Source organism: Sapajus apella, unplaced genomic scaffold (assembly GCF_009761245.1).
Source record: "Sapajus apella isolate SASKATOON/1434 unplaced genomic scaffold, GSC_monkey_1.0 scaffold41, whole genome shotgun sequence".
Classification (NCBI taxonomy): Eukaryota; Metazoa; Chordata; class Mammalia; order Primates; family Cebidae; genus Sapajus; species Sapajus apella.
In genome coordinates, this window is record NW_022436981.1 from 4,805,509 (window position 1) to 4,820,102 (window position 14,594).

Genomic DNA, 14,594 nt, shown 5'->3' on the forward strand with positions numbered 1-14,594 from the left:
ATGCAATAAAAAACGATAAAGGGGATATCACCACAGATTCCACAGATATTCAAACCATCATCAGAGATTATTACAAACAACTCTATGCACACAATCTAATAAACCTGGAAGAAATGGATAAATTCCTGGACACTTGCCTCCTGCCAAGCCTAAACCAGGAAGAAGCCGAAACCCTGAACAGACCCATAACAAGGTCTGAAGTTGAGGCAGCAATTAAGAGCTTACCACCCAAAAAAAGCCCAGGTCCAGATGGGTTCACAGCTGAATTCTACCAGACATACAAAGAGGAGCTGGTACCATTTCTTCTGAAACTATTCCAAACAATACAAAAAGAGGGAATTCTTCCCAAATCATTTTATGAGACCAACATCATCCTGATTCCAAAACCCGGCAGAGACTCAACAAGAAAAGAAAACTTTAGGCCAATATCCATGATGAACATAGATGCAAAAATCTTCAATAAAATACTGACAAGCCGATTGCAACAGCACATCAAAAAGCTTATCCACCATGATCAAGTAGGCTTCAGCCCGGGGATGCAAGGCTGGTTCAACATACGCAAGTCTATAAACGTAATTCACCACATAAACAGAACCAAAGACAAAAACCACATGATCATCTCAATTGATGCAGAGAAGGCCTTTGACAAAATTCAACAGCCCTTTATGCTAAAAACGCTCAATAAGCTAGGTATTGATGGAACATATCTCAAAATAATAAAAGCTATTTATGACAAACCAACAGCCAATATCATACTGAATGGGCAAAAACTGGAAGCATTCCCCTTGAAATGTGGCACCAGACAAGGATGCCCTCTCTCACCACTGCTATTCAATATAGTATTAGAAGTTCTAGCCAGAGCAATCAGGCAAGAAAAATAAATAAAGGGCATTCAAATAGGAAAGGAGGAAGTCAAATTGTCTCTATTTGCAGATGACATGATTGTATATCTAGAAGACCCCATCCACCTGAAACTGATAAGCAAGTTCAGCAAAGTCTCAGGATACAAAATCAATGTGCAAAAATCACATGCATTCCTATACACCAATAACAGACTTAAAGAGAGCCAAATCAAGAATGAACTGCCATTCACAATTACTACAAAGAGAATAAAATACCTAGGAATACAACTAATAAGGAACATAAAGGACTTCTTCAAGGAGAACTACAAGCCACTGCTCAACGAAATAAGAGAGGACACAAACAGATGGAGAAACAGTCCATGTTCATGGTTAGGAAGAATCAATATCGTGAAAATGGCCATACTGCCCAAAGTAATTTACAGATTCAATGCTATCCCCATCAAGCTACCAATGACCTTCTTCGCAGAACTGGAAAAAACCACCTTAAACTTCATATGGAACCAAAAGAGAGCCCGCATAGCCAAGTCAATTCTAAGCAAAAAGAATAAAGTGGGAGGCATCACACTACCAAACTTCAAACTATTCTACAAGGCTACAGTAATCAAAACAGCATGGTACTGGTAACAAAACAGAGATATAGACCAATGGAACAGAACAGAGGTCTCGGAGGCAACTCAACATATCTACAACCATCTGATCTTTGACAAACCAGACAAAAACAAGCAATGGGGAAAGGATTCCCTGTTCAATAAATGGTGTTGGGAAAGCTGGCTAGCCATGTGCAGAAAGCAGAAACTGGACCCCTTCCTGACACCTTACACTAAAATTAACTCCAGATGGATTAAAGACTTAAACATAAGACCTAACACCATAAAAACCCTAGAAGAAAATCTAGGCAAAACCATTCAGGACATAGGCATAGGCAAGGACTTCATGACCAAAACACCAAAAGCATTAACAACAAAAGCCAAAATAGACAAATGGGTCCTAATCAAACTCCACAGCTTCTGCACAGCAAAAGAAACAATCATTACAGTGAATTGGCAACCAACAGAATGGGAAAAAATTTTTGCAATTTACCCATCTGACAAAGGGCTGATATCCAGAATTTACAAAGAACTAAAACAGATTTACAAGAAAAAAACTAACAAGCCCATTCAAAAGTGGGCAAAGGATATGAACAGACACTTTACCAAAGAAGACATACATGAGGCCAACAAACAAATGAAAAAATGCTCATCATCACTGGTCATCAGAGAAATGCAAATCAAAACAACATTGAGATACCATCTCATGCCAGTTAGAATGGCGATCATTAAAAAATCTGGAGACAACAGATGCTGGAGAGGATGTGGAGAAATAGGAACACTTTTACACTGTTGGTGGGAGTGTAAATTAGTTCAACCATTGTGGAAGACAGTGTGGCGATTCCTCAAGGACCTAGAAATAGAAATTCCATTTGACCCAGCAATCCCATTACTGGGTATATATCCAAAGGATTACAAATCATTCTACTATAAGGACACGTGCACACGAATGTTCATTGCAGCACTGTTTACAATAGCAAAGACCTGGAACCAACCCAAATGCCCATCGACGATAGACTGGATAGGGAAAATGTGGCACATATACACCATGGAATATTATGCAGCCATCAAAAACGATGAATTTGGGTCCTTTGTAGGGACATGGATGAACCTGGAAACCATCATTCTCAGCAAACTGACAGAAGAGCAGAAGATCAAACACCGCATGTTCTCACTCATAGGCGGGTGTTGAACAATGAGAACACATGGACACAGGGAGGGGAGCACTACACACTGGGGTCAGTTGGGGGGAAATAGGGGAGGGATGGTGGGGGGTGGGGAGCTGGGGAGAGATAGCAAGGGGAGAAATGCCAGATGTAGGTGATGGAGAGGAGGAAGGCAGCAAATCACACTGCCACGTGTGTACCTATGCAACAATTTTGCATGTTCTTCACATGTACCCCAAAACCTAAAATTCAATAAAATAAATAAATGGGGGGAAAAAAAGCGCCATGAATCTCAGCGTGGCTGTTTCAGCTGGCACAGTGGGTTGCCGCATGGGAAATCAGATCCCGGCGCCTTTTCAACAGGCTACTGGAACACCTGGGAGACAGGGTCGAGCATTCAACTAAAATAAAAAAAAGAGGGCTCTGAGGCAGGGAGCCAGGAGATCAGGCTCAGCTGGTCCCACCCTCACAAAATAACAGCAATCAGAAACGCCCTGGATTGAGATTTTGACAGCAAGCACAGCTGAACCTGGGATGGTCCAGCTCTGTGGGGAAGGGGCATCTGCCATTACCAAGGCAGTCCACCACTATGGAGGTAGTTTGCCATTGCTGAGGCAGCCCACCATTACAGAGAGAGTCCGCCATTATAGACGTGGGCCACCATTGCCGAGGCAGTTCTAACTATACCCATATAAACAGAACTGCAGGGAGGTTCACACAGCAGCTGGGCAGAGCCCACAGCAGCTCAGCAAAGCCTCTGCAAGCAGACAGTGACTAGGCTCCCTTCACTGGGCAGGGCAGCCCTGAAAAAAGGCAGCAGCACAACAGAAACTCATAAATAATGCCCTAACTCCCTGGGACAGAGCACCTGGGGAAAAGGGAATTTATGAGTTCTACTGAAGCAGACTTAAACATACCTGCCCAGCAGCTCTGAATGAACAACGGAGCTCACAGCTCAGCACTTGAGCTCCTATAAAGGAAAGACTGTCTCCTCAAGCAGCTCCCTGACCCCCGTATATCCAAACAGTCACCTCATAAAGGAGAGCTCAGACTGACATCTGGCGGGTATCCTTCTGGGACAAAGATAGTGGAAGAAGAAACTGGCAGCAGCCCTTACTGTTCTGAAACCACTGCAGGTGATCCCCAGGCAAGAAGGTCCTGGAGTGGACCTCAGCAGTCCTACAGCAGAGGGGCCTGACTGTTAGAAGAAAAACTAAGAAACAGAAAGAAATAACTTCATCATCAACAAACCGGACATCCACTCAGAGACTCAATCTGAAAGTCAACAACCAGAAAGACAACAGGTGGATAAATCCAGAAAGATGGGAAGAAACCAGCACAAAATGGATGAAAACACCCGAAACCAGAACGCCTCTCCTCCTACAAGGGATCACAACTCCTCACCACCAAGGCAACAAGGCCTGATGGAGAATGACTGTGATGAATTGACAGAATCAGGCTTCAGAAGGTGGGTAATCAGAAATTTCTGTGAGCTAAAAGAACATGTTCTAACCCAATGTAAAGAAACTAAGAACCTTGAAAAAAGATTTTATGAAATGCTAACGAGAATAAACAACTTAGAGAGGAATATAAGTGAATTGATGGAGCTGAAAAATGCAAGTTCGGGAAGCATACACAAGTTTCAACAGCTGAATTGAACAAGCAGAAGAAAGGATATCAGAGGATGAAGATCAACTCAATGAAATAAAACAAGAAGGCAAGATTAGAGAAAAAAGGGTAAAAAGGAATGAACAAAGTCTCCAAGAAATACAGGACTATGTGAAAAAACCTAATCTATGTTTGATAGGTGTACCTGAATATAACGGAGAGAATGAATCCAAGCTGGAAAATACTCCTCAGGATATTATCCAGGAAAACTTCCCCAACCTAGCAAGACAGGCCAATATTCAAGTCCAGGAAACACAGAGAACACCACAAAGATATTCCTCAAGAAGAGCCACCCCAAGGCACATAATCGTCAGATTCACCAAGTTAAAATGAAGGAAAAATGCTAAGGGCAGCCAGAGGGAAAGGTCGGGTTACCCACAAAGGGAAGCCCATCAGACTCACAGCAGATCTCTCAGCAGAAACCCTACACGCCAGAAGAGAGTGCGGCCAATATTCAACATCCTTAAAGAAAAGAACTTTCAACCCAGAATTTCATATCCAGCCAAACCAAGCGTCATAAGTGAAGGAAAAATAAAATCCTTTGTGAATGAGCAAGTACTTAGAGATTTCATCACCACTAGGTCTGCTTTACAAGAGCTCCTGAAAGAGACACTAAACAAAGAAAGAAATAACCAGTACCAGCCACACCAAAAATGTTCCAAATGGTAAAGAGCATCAACACAATGAATAAACTGCATCAACTAATAGGCAAACAGCAAGATAGCATCAAAATGGCAGGATCAAAATCACACATAACAATATTAACCCTAAATGTAAATGGGCTTCATGCCCCAATCAAAAGACACAGACTGGCAAATTGGATAAAAAGCCAAACCCCATCAGTGTGCTGTATCCAGGAAACCCATCTTACATGCAAGGATACACAAAGGCTCAAAATAAAGGGATGGAGGAAGATGTACCAAGCAAATGGAGAGCAAAAAAAAGCAGGAGTTGCAATTCTCATCTCTGATAAAATAGACTTTAAACCAGCAAAGACTGAAAGAGACAAAGAAGGACATTAATGGAAAAAGGATCAATGCAACAAGAAGAGCTAATGATCCTAAATATATATGCACCCAATACAGGAGCACCCACATACATAAGGCAAGTTCTTAATGACTTACAAAGAGACTTAGACTCCCACACAATAATAGTGGGAGACTTTAACACCCCATTGTCAACATTAGACAGATCAACCAGACGGAAAATTAACAAGGATATCCAGGACTTGAACTCAGACCTGGACCAAGCAAACCTGATAGACATTTACAGAACTCTCCACCCCAAATCCACAGAATATACATTCTTCTCAGCACCACATCATACCTACTCTAAAATTTATCACATAATTGGAAGTAAATCACACCTCAGCAAATGCAAAAGAATAGAAATCATAATAAACAGTCTCTCAGATCACAGTGCAATCAAGTTAGAACCCAGAATTCAGAAACTAACTCAGAAACACAGAGCCTCATGGAAACTGAACAACTGGCTCTTGAATGTTGACTGGATAAACAATGAAATGAAGGCAGAAATAAAGATGTTCTTCGAATCAATAAGAACGAAGACACAACATACCAGAATCTCTAGGACACATTTAAAGCAGTGTCTAGAGGAAAATATATAGCAATAAATTGCCACATGAGAAGCAAGGAAAGATCTAAAATCGACACCCCATCATCAAAATTAAAAGAGCTAGAGGAACAAGATGAAAAAACTCAAAACTAGCAGAAGACAAGAAATAACTAAGATCAGAGCAGAAATGAAGGAGATAGAGACACAAAAACTCTCAAAAAATCAATAAATCCAGGAGCTGGTTTTTTGAAAAGATCAACAAAATAGACAGACCACTAGCCAGATTAATAAAAAAGAAAAGACAGAATAACCAATTTGATGCAATAAAAAATGATAAAGGGGATATCACCACCAAATCCACAGAAATACAAACCGTCATCAGAGATTATTCCAAACAACTCTATGCACATAAACTAGTAAACCTGGAAGAAATGGATAACTTCCTGAACACTTGCATCCTCCCAAGCCTAAACCAGGAAGAAGTCGAAATCCGGAATAGACCAATAACAAGGTCTGAAGTTGAGGCAGCACTTAAGAGTCTAGCACCCAAAAAAAGCCCAGTTCCAATTGGGTTCACAGCTGAATTCTACCAGACATATAAAGAGGAGCTGGTACCATTCTTTCTGAAACTATTCGAAATAATCCAAAAAGAGGGAATCCTTCCCAAATCATTTCATGAGACCAACATCATCCTGATACTAAAACCCAGCAGAGACTCAGTAAGAAAAGGAAACTTCAGGCCAATATCCATGATAAACATAGATGCAAAAATCTTCAATAAAATGCTGGCAAACGGATTGCAACAGCACATCAAAAAGCTCATTCACCATGATCAAGTAGGCTTCATCTGGGGATGCAAGGCTGATTCAACATACGTTAAGTCTATAAACATATTCACCACATAAACAGAACCAAAGATAAAAACCACATGATTATCTCAATTGATGCAGAGAAGGCCTTTGACAAAATTCAACAGCCCTTTATGCTAAAAACCCTCAATAAACTAGGTATTCACGGAATGTATCTCAAAAGAATAAAAGCTATTTATGACAAACCAACAGCCAATATCATACTAAAAGGGGAAAAACGGGAAACATTCCCTTTGAAATCTGGCACTAGACAAGGATGCCCTCTCTCACCACTCCTATTCAATATAGTATTGGAAGTTCTAGCCAGAGAAATCAGGCAACAAAAAGAAATAAAGGGTATTCAAATAGGAAAGGAGGAAGTCAAATTGTCTCTATTTGCAGATGACATGATTGTATATCCAGAAGACCCCATCGTCTCAGCCCAAAATCTCCTGAAACTGATAAGCAAGTTCAGCAATGTCTCAGGATACAAAATCAATGTGCAAAAATCACAAGCATTCCTCTTTACCAATAACAGACTTAAAGAGAACCAAATAAAGAGTGAACTCCTATTCACAATTGCTACAAAGAGAATAAAATACCTAGGAATACAACTAACAAGGAACATAAAGGACCTCTTCAAGGAATTCTACAAACCACTGCTCAAAGAAATAAGAGAGGACACAAACAGATGGAGAAACATTCCATGTTCATGGTTAGGAAGAATCAGTACCATGAAAATGGCCATACTGCCCAAAGTAATTTACAGATTCAATGCTATCCCCATCAAGCTACCAAGGACCTTCTTCACAGAACTGGAAAAAACATCTTAAACTTCATATGAAACCAAAAGAGAGCCTGCATAGCCAAGTCAATTCTAAGCAAAAAGAACAAAGCGGGAGGCATCACACTACCGAACTTCAAACTATTCTACAAGGCTACAGTAATCAAAACAGCATGGTACTGGTAACAAAACAGAGATATAGACCAATGGAACAGAACAGAGGCCTTGGAGGCAACAAAACACATCTACCCCCATCCAATCTTTGACAAACCTGACAAAAACAAGCAATGGGGAAAGAAGTCCCTGTTTAATAAATGGTGTTGGGAAAACTGGCTAGCCATGTGCAGAAAGCAGAAACTGGACCCCATATGATACCTTACACTAAAATTAACTCCAGATGGATTAAAGACTCAAACAAAAGACCTAACACCATAAAAACCCTAAAAGAAAATCTAGGCAAAACCATTCAGGACATAGGCATATGCAAGGACTTCATGACCAAAACACCAAAAGCATTGGCAACAAAAGCCAAAATAGACAAATGGGTCCTAACCAAACTCCACAGCTTCTGCACAGCAAAAGAAATAGTCATTAAAGTGAATCGGCAACCAACAGAATGGGAAAAAAATTTTGCAATCTACCCATCTGACAAAGGGCTGATATCCAGAATCTACAAAGAACTAAAACAGATTTACCAGAAAAAAAACAAACAAGCCCATTCAAAAGCGGACGAAGGATATCAACAGACACTTTACAAAATAAGACATACATGAGGCTCATCATCAGTGGTCATAAGAGAAATGCAAATCAAAACTACATTGAGATACCATCTCACGCCAGTTAGAATGGCACATCATTAAGACAACAGATGCTGGAGAGGATGTGGAGAGATAGGAACACTTTTACACTGTTGATGGGAGTGTAAATTAGTTCAAACATTGTGGAAGACAGTGTGGCGATTCCTCAAGGACCTAGAAATAGAAATTCAATTTGACCCAGCAATCCCATTACTGGGTATATATCCAAAGGATTACAAATCGTTCTACTATAAGGACACATGCACACGAAAGTTCATTGCAGCACTGTTTACAATAGCAAAGACCTGGAACCAACCCAAATGCCCATCGATGATAGATTGGACAGGGAAAATGTGGCACATATACACCATGGAATATTATGCAGCCATCAAAAATGATGAGTTTGTGTCCTTCGTAGAGACACGGATGAACCTGGAAACCATCATTCTCAGCAAACAGACACAAGAACGGAAAATCAAACACCACATGTTCTCACTCATAAGTGGGTGTTGAACAATGAGAACACGTGGACACAGGGAGGGGAGCATCACACACTGGGGTCTGCTGGGGAGAAATGGGGGGGGACAGCGAGGGGTGGGGAGGTGGGGAGAGATAGCATGGGGAGAAATGCCAGATGTAGGTGATGGGGAGGAAGGCAGCACATCACACTGCCATGTGTGTACCTATGCAACAATCTTGCATGTTCTTCACATGTACCCCAAAACCTAAAATGCAATTAAAAAAAGAAAAAAAAATGGTTTAAATGGTAAGGTTTGTTTTACGTATATTTTATGACAATAAACAGAAAATTTAAAAATCCCTGCACATAGATGTTAAAAAATATTAGCAAATTGAATCCAGCTTATATAAAATATAATACATTATGAATAAGTGAGGTTTATCCTGGAAATACAAAATTGGTTCAACATCTTAAAAAATCAATATAATTCACCCAATTAACACACACAAAAAAAGACAAAACATACATCAATAAGATGTGAACAAGTATTTTGATAAAATTCAATAGTATTTGATGATAAAAATTCTCAATAACATAGCAAAAAAAGGAAACTTCCTCAACCTGATAAAAAGGATCTAAGTAAAGCCTGTAGCTAACATTGTATTGGTGAAAGACTTTCTCCTTAAATCAGAAGCAAAACCAAAATATCAGTTCTAACCATTTTATTCTAATCTGTACTGAAGTTCTTAACCATTTCAGTAAAGCACGAAAAGGAAATAAAAGGCACACATGTTAAAAGACATAGAACTGCCTTATTTACAGATGATATAACTATGTATAAAAAAAATCCCAAGGAATCTACGAAAAGTTACAAGAACTACTAATGAAGTCCAAGCACATTTATAAGATATAAGGCCAATATACAAAAATATATCTTGGTATACTGGCAATGAAAAACTGGGGACTAAAATATTTAAAATTAATATTATTTACAATAGCATAAAACATTAAAAACTTGGGATAAATCTAACAAATATGTCCAAGGTTTGTTCACTGAAAAATTTAAAACATTGCTGAGAGAAACTAAAGATTTTCATAGAGCGATGAACTGTGTCCATGAATTAAAAGATTCAACATTGCTTCAAAGTTAATTCTCATCAAATTGATCTCTATCTACAATGCAATTCTAATAAAACCCCAAAATATTTTTAATTTTTTGCAGAAATTAACAAGTATGTTCTAAAATACATATAGAAAATAAAAGACCTTAAGTAGCCAAAACAATTTTGAGGAAAAATAACAAAGTTAGAGGATTCATATTATCTCATTTAAAAATTGGCTTTTAAACCTAAAATTCAATAAAATAAATAAATGGGGGAAAAAAAGCAGTTTAGAAAATCAAAACAATGGCACAAAGACAGATATATAGATTGATGGAACGCAACAAAGAGTCAAAGAATAAACTCACATACATATGGTCAATTAATTTTTGGCACAAACACCAAGATAATTTAATCTGGAAAGTATAGTCAACAAATGGCACCATAACAATTGGATATTCATATGAAAAAATAAAACCCTCAACCCTACCTCACTACCAAAAGTTAATTTAAAATTAATTATAGACGTAAATACAAGAGCTAAAATTATAAAACTTCTAAACAAAAACACTGAAAGTTTGTTTTTGTCAGGTTTTGTTTTGTTTTGTTTTACCTTGGGTTAGGAAAAGATTTCTTTGAACAATAACAACAAAACAAACTACCATTTAGAAAAGAAAAATTTGTTAATAATTTGATTTCATTAAAATTACAAACTTTTTTCTTCAAAAGACACTACTTAAGGGAATAAAACTATAAACATTTGTTAAAATATCATCAAATTGTACAATATAAAAGGGTTGAGTTTTACTGTGCAAAAATTGACTAAATAGATCAAATTTTTTAAAAACCCAATTTAAGATTTTTAATTTTTAAGAATCCTAGGAGAGAACATATTTTTAAGTTTTTATTTCGTTCATATTACTAATAACTACAACTTATTACATGTTTACTGTGAAGGATCTTTTACCCATATTGGCTCATTTGGTCTTCATATATAAGTATTGTTCCATTTTTACAGATGAATAACCTAACTCAGAACATTGTATTATCCATGTCACCCTGAGATGATAAACAGGGACTTGCAAATATAAAGCCCTTCCTTTTCCCACTATGTTTTGTTGCATCTCAAGTATTTATTTAATGCAAACATGTTAACTATATTTACGTTAATTCATGCAGTCCTCACAACCAAAGTGTAAGGGTAAATGATTTGCCTGTGTCACGGGGCTTTTACAAATGGAAGCTAATCCTGCTGTAACTCAAAGGCCTATGCTCTCTCTACTCTCATTGCCCCCAGGATCATCTGGTCTCGAGTTGTCTGTGTATGTATTCTAATAAAATTTTATCTTGGGACACTGGAATCTTAATTTCTTAGAATTTTTAAAAACTTTTTATTTTTACATAATTTTAGATTTTCATAAAGTTTCAAAACCTTTACAGGATGCACCATTACTGTTACACACAAAACTAATTGACATTGGTACAATCCACGGATTCCAAAGTCTCATTTACAAGCACATATTTCTCTCTTTCTGTGTGTGTGTGTGTGTGTGTCTGTGTGTGTGTGTGTGTGTGTGTCTGTGTCATTCCAAGCAATTTCATCACTTTTGTGTAGCTTTGATAACTATCACTACACACAAGATACAGAACTGTTCATCAGCCCATGACTGATGCTATCCCTTTACAGGCACATTCATCTCTTTTCTCCCCCATCGCTATCTACTGGAAGCCACTTATCTTTTCTCCATCTTTATAAATTTGTTAATCTAAGAATATTACATAAATAGAATAATGCAGTATGTAATGTTTTGCTATTTTTTTCACTCAATAAAATTCTCCAGAGAACCTTCCTAAGCTGTTGCACATACCAATAGTTCATTTTTCTTGTTACTGCCATGTAGGACCCTTTGGTATTGATGTACCACAGTTTGTTTAACAATTTACCCATTGAAGGGCATTTAGGTTGTATCCAGTTTAGGGCTATTAGGAATATAGTTGCTATTAACATTCATGTACAGGTTTTTGCATGAGCATGTTTTCATTTCTTTGGGATAAATGCCTAACTGCAATTTCTCAGTCATATGGGAAGTACATAGTTTTTAAAACGTGGCTGTACCATTTTACATTCCCACCAGCAACATGAGTGATGCAGTTTATTCACATTCTTGCCAGTACTGGTGTTATCACTATTTATTAGTTTAGTCATTATCAATGGCATGTAGTGATCTATCAATGTGTGTTTTTTTTTTTGTCTAATAGCTAATGATATTGAGAATCTTTTCAGATTCTTATTTGTCATTTGTATATCCTCCTCAGTGAAATGCCATTTCATATATTTTGTCCATTTTCAAATTGATTTTCTTACTATTGGGTTTTGAGGGTCGTTTATATATTATAGCTACAAGTCCTAGGTCAGACATATGGTTTGCAAATATTTTCTCCCTATCTGTAGTTTGTCTTTTTCATTCTCCTAACAGGGTATTTCTTACTTGAATTATTTTCTAAAAATATCCAGTGAATGTTAATTTTTCTAAGCAACTTTAAACAAGGCCAACTAGTAGTAAAAAACTATAGATTGTACAGTATACTGCATTTCTGCTTATAGTTCTCTATATACACAGGTCTAAGATAGCAAAAATTAAATATGATTTATTTGTTTTGCCCAATTTTCCTGCATCTTGTTTCCATAAAAAATATTGAAGTGGCTCACAATTATTATTCAAACACCTGTCATACACATTCCATCCCTGGCCTTATCCTTTCCCCCTTTATCCTTTACATGTTTGTATTAGGAAAAGAACATCCCCTCTTGTGGGTAACCCCCCATGCAGGCACTGAGGAAGGACAGCTAAGCAAAATCCTGGCACAATTAGTGCCTGAAGACTATCTCAGTTTACAGTGATTACTACTCAGTTATTTCCTCTTATATAATCCTTTATAAATAATCATATATTAGTTTATAGAATTAGAGCTTAAACAATATCTCAGTTTATAGTCTTACCACTCAGTTATTTCCATATATATATATATATATATATATATATATATATATAAAACTATATCTTAATTCATAATTGGAGGAATGCCTAGAGCAGACACAGTACACAGCATGAATTAAGGAATAAGCAGCTTATAGTCGGAGGAATGTCTAGAGCAGACACGGTGCAGAGCATGATTTAGGGGAAAACAGTTATACCAGGACAAGAATCCATGGCCCAAATATCCACTGTACGGCAGGCTTAGGGCAAGAGCCACTACTCCTGATGGAATTGTAGGACGAAGGCTGTCCTCAGACCAGCAATCCCTCAAGCACTCTAGGGCTCAAAACCCCTCCAGATAATTGCACTTTGGTGACTGTGAACTTTATCAGCTCTTGTTACTGTGCTAGCTCAAAAGCATCCTCCTATAGAACTCATTGGAAGCTGTCAACAGGTGGTGGTACACCCTGATATTTCTGCCACTGCTGTGTGACTTAAGCATCCTCTTACAGTCTTAGGAGTAGCATGCCCTACTGCACACTGCACCCTCTTCACTGCGCAAGGCCCACCTCCATGCCTCAGTGACCTAATGGGGGTGGACCTCTTACTGCACACGGCCCACCTCCTTTCCTTGATGGCCTAATGGGGGTGGACCCCTTGCTGCGCACTGTCCACCTCCTAGCCTAGGTGACCTAATGGGGGTGGACCCCTTGTTTTATTGCTCACGGCCCTATCACTATCCTTAAAAATGACTTCACTCACTACCCTGCCCCTTAACCTATACACAATAAATACTGATGCCTCTGGACATTCGGGGCCTCACCTGTCTCCACTTATAGGTGGTGTGGCCCCCCTGAGCCCAGCTGTACTTTCTTTGTACTTCTGTGTCCTGTCTCTAAGGGACAACCCACGACCCTGTGGGGCCCTTAGCCCTACACCTCTCCCTTCTTTTCCGAAACCAAGGGCCTCTCAAGAATAATAGGAGGAAGTTTTTTTTAATTATAAAATTCAAGTTATTTTGCTTAATATAGTATGGGGGATATATGAGGGGACCTTAATCTTCACAGCGCAATGACCTGATTTTTAAAAATAACCCAAGTTCCTGTCCAAAACAGAGCAAAACAGAATACTATTTGCTCCAGCTACAGAAAAGGTGGGATACATTGGAAACCATCTGAGTTGATGGGTTTTCGGAAAAGACTCTGATCGTCTCATAATGGCCACATGATACACCCTGACATCCTAGGATTAAGGCCATGAGCCATGGAAGGAGGTTGAAGGACAAATTAAATAGAAAAAAGAATTCCTAATATTTACAATCTTATAGTCTATGTAAGAGTTTGGTTACACTACATGAACCTGAAATAGAGGATGGATTGAAGTCTCCGTTATTCCATGTGATGATGATAAAACAATTTCAAGAAATCCTAAGACCATTTTATAATGAATTCCTTCTTTCCAATGTAAAGGGCATAGTGTTAGATTGCTTACTCTTTTGTTAAAATTTACTGGATGTTAATTGTTCAGCACTGGCTAGGCATCGAGAACATAAAAATAAATGAGAAGAGTTCCTGCTTTCAAGATATTCCTATTGTGGTAGAAGGAGACTGTGGTAGGTAGAGAGCTACAAAATATAATAGATAATAGAGAAGGATGTTTAAAAAAAAAAGGAATAATCAGTTCTGCCAGGATGAATAGTAGAGTTATGAGGAAGAGATATTTGAGGTAAGTCTTGCTAGATGTTTTTTAATCAAACGTTTTTCTTCCA

The 14,594-nt window shown here is 38.2% G+C and overlaps 1 long non-coding RNA gene across 1 annotated transcript in view; it reads right to left on the minus strand.

Moving 5' to 3' along the window:
* LOC116565788 overlaps positions 1-11,330 on the minus strand; it is a 24,912-nt gene extending 13,582 nt beyond the window's left edge. Inside the window, exons 1-3 of the long non-coding RNA XR_004275585.1 lie at positions 11,317-11,330; positions 3,138-3,145; positions 134-140 (exon numbers count right to left, since the gene is read on the minus strand). This is a non-coding gene — a long non-coding RNA (uncharacterized LOC116565788). The remainder of the gene's footprint in view (positions 1-133; positions 141-3,137; positions 3,146-11,316) is intronic.
* Positions 11,331-14,594: the final 3,264 nt, after the last annotated feature.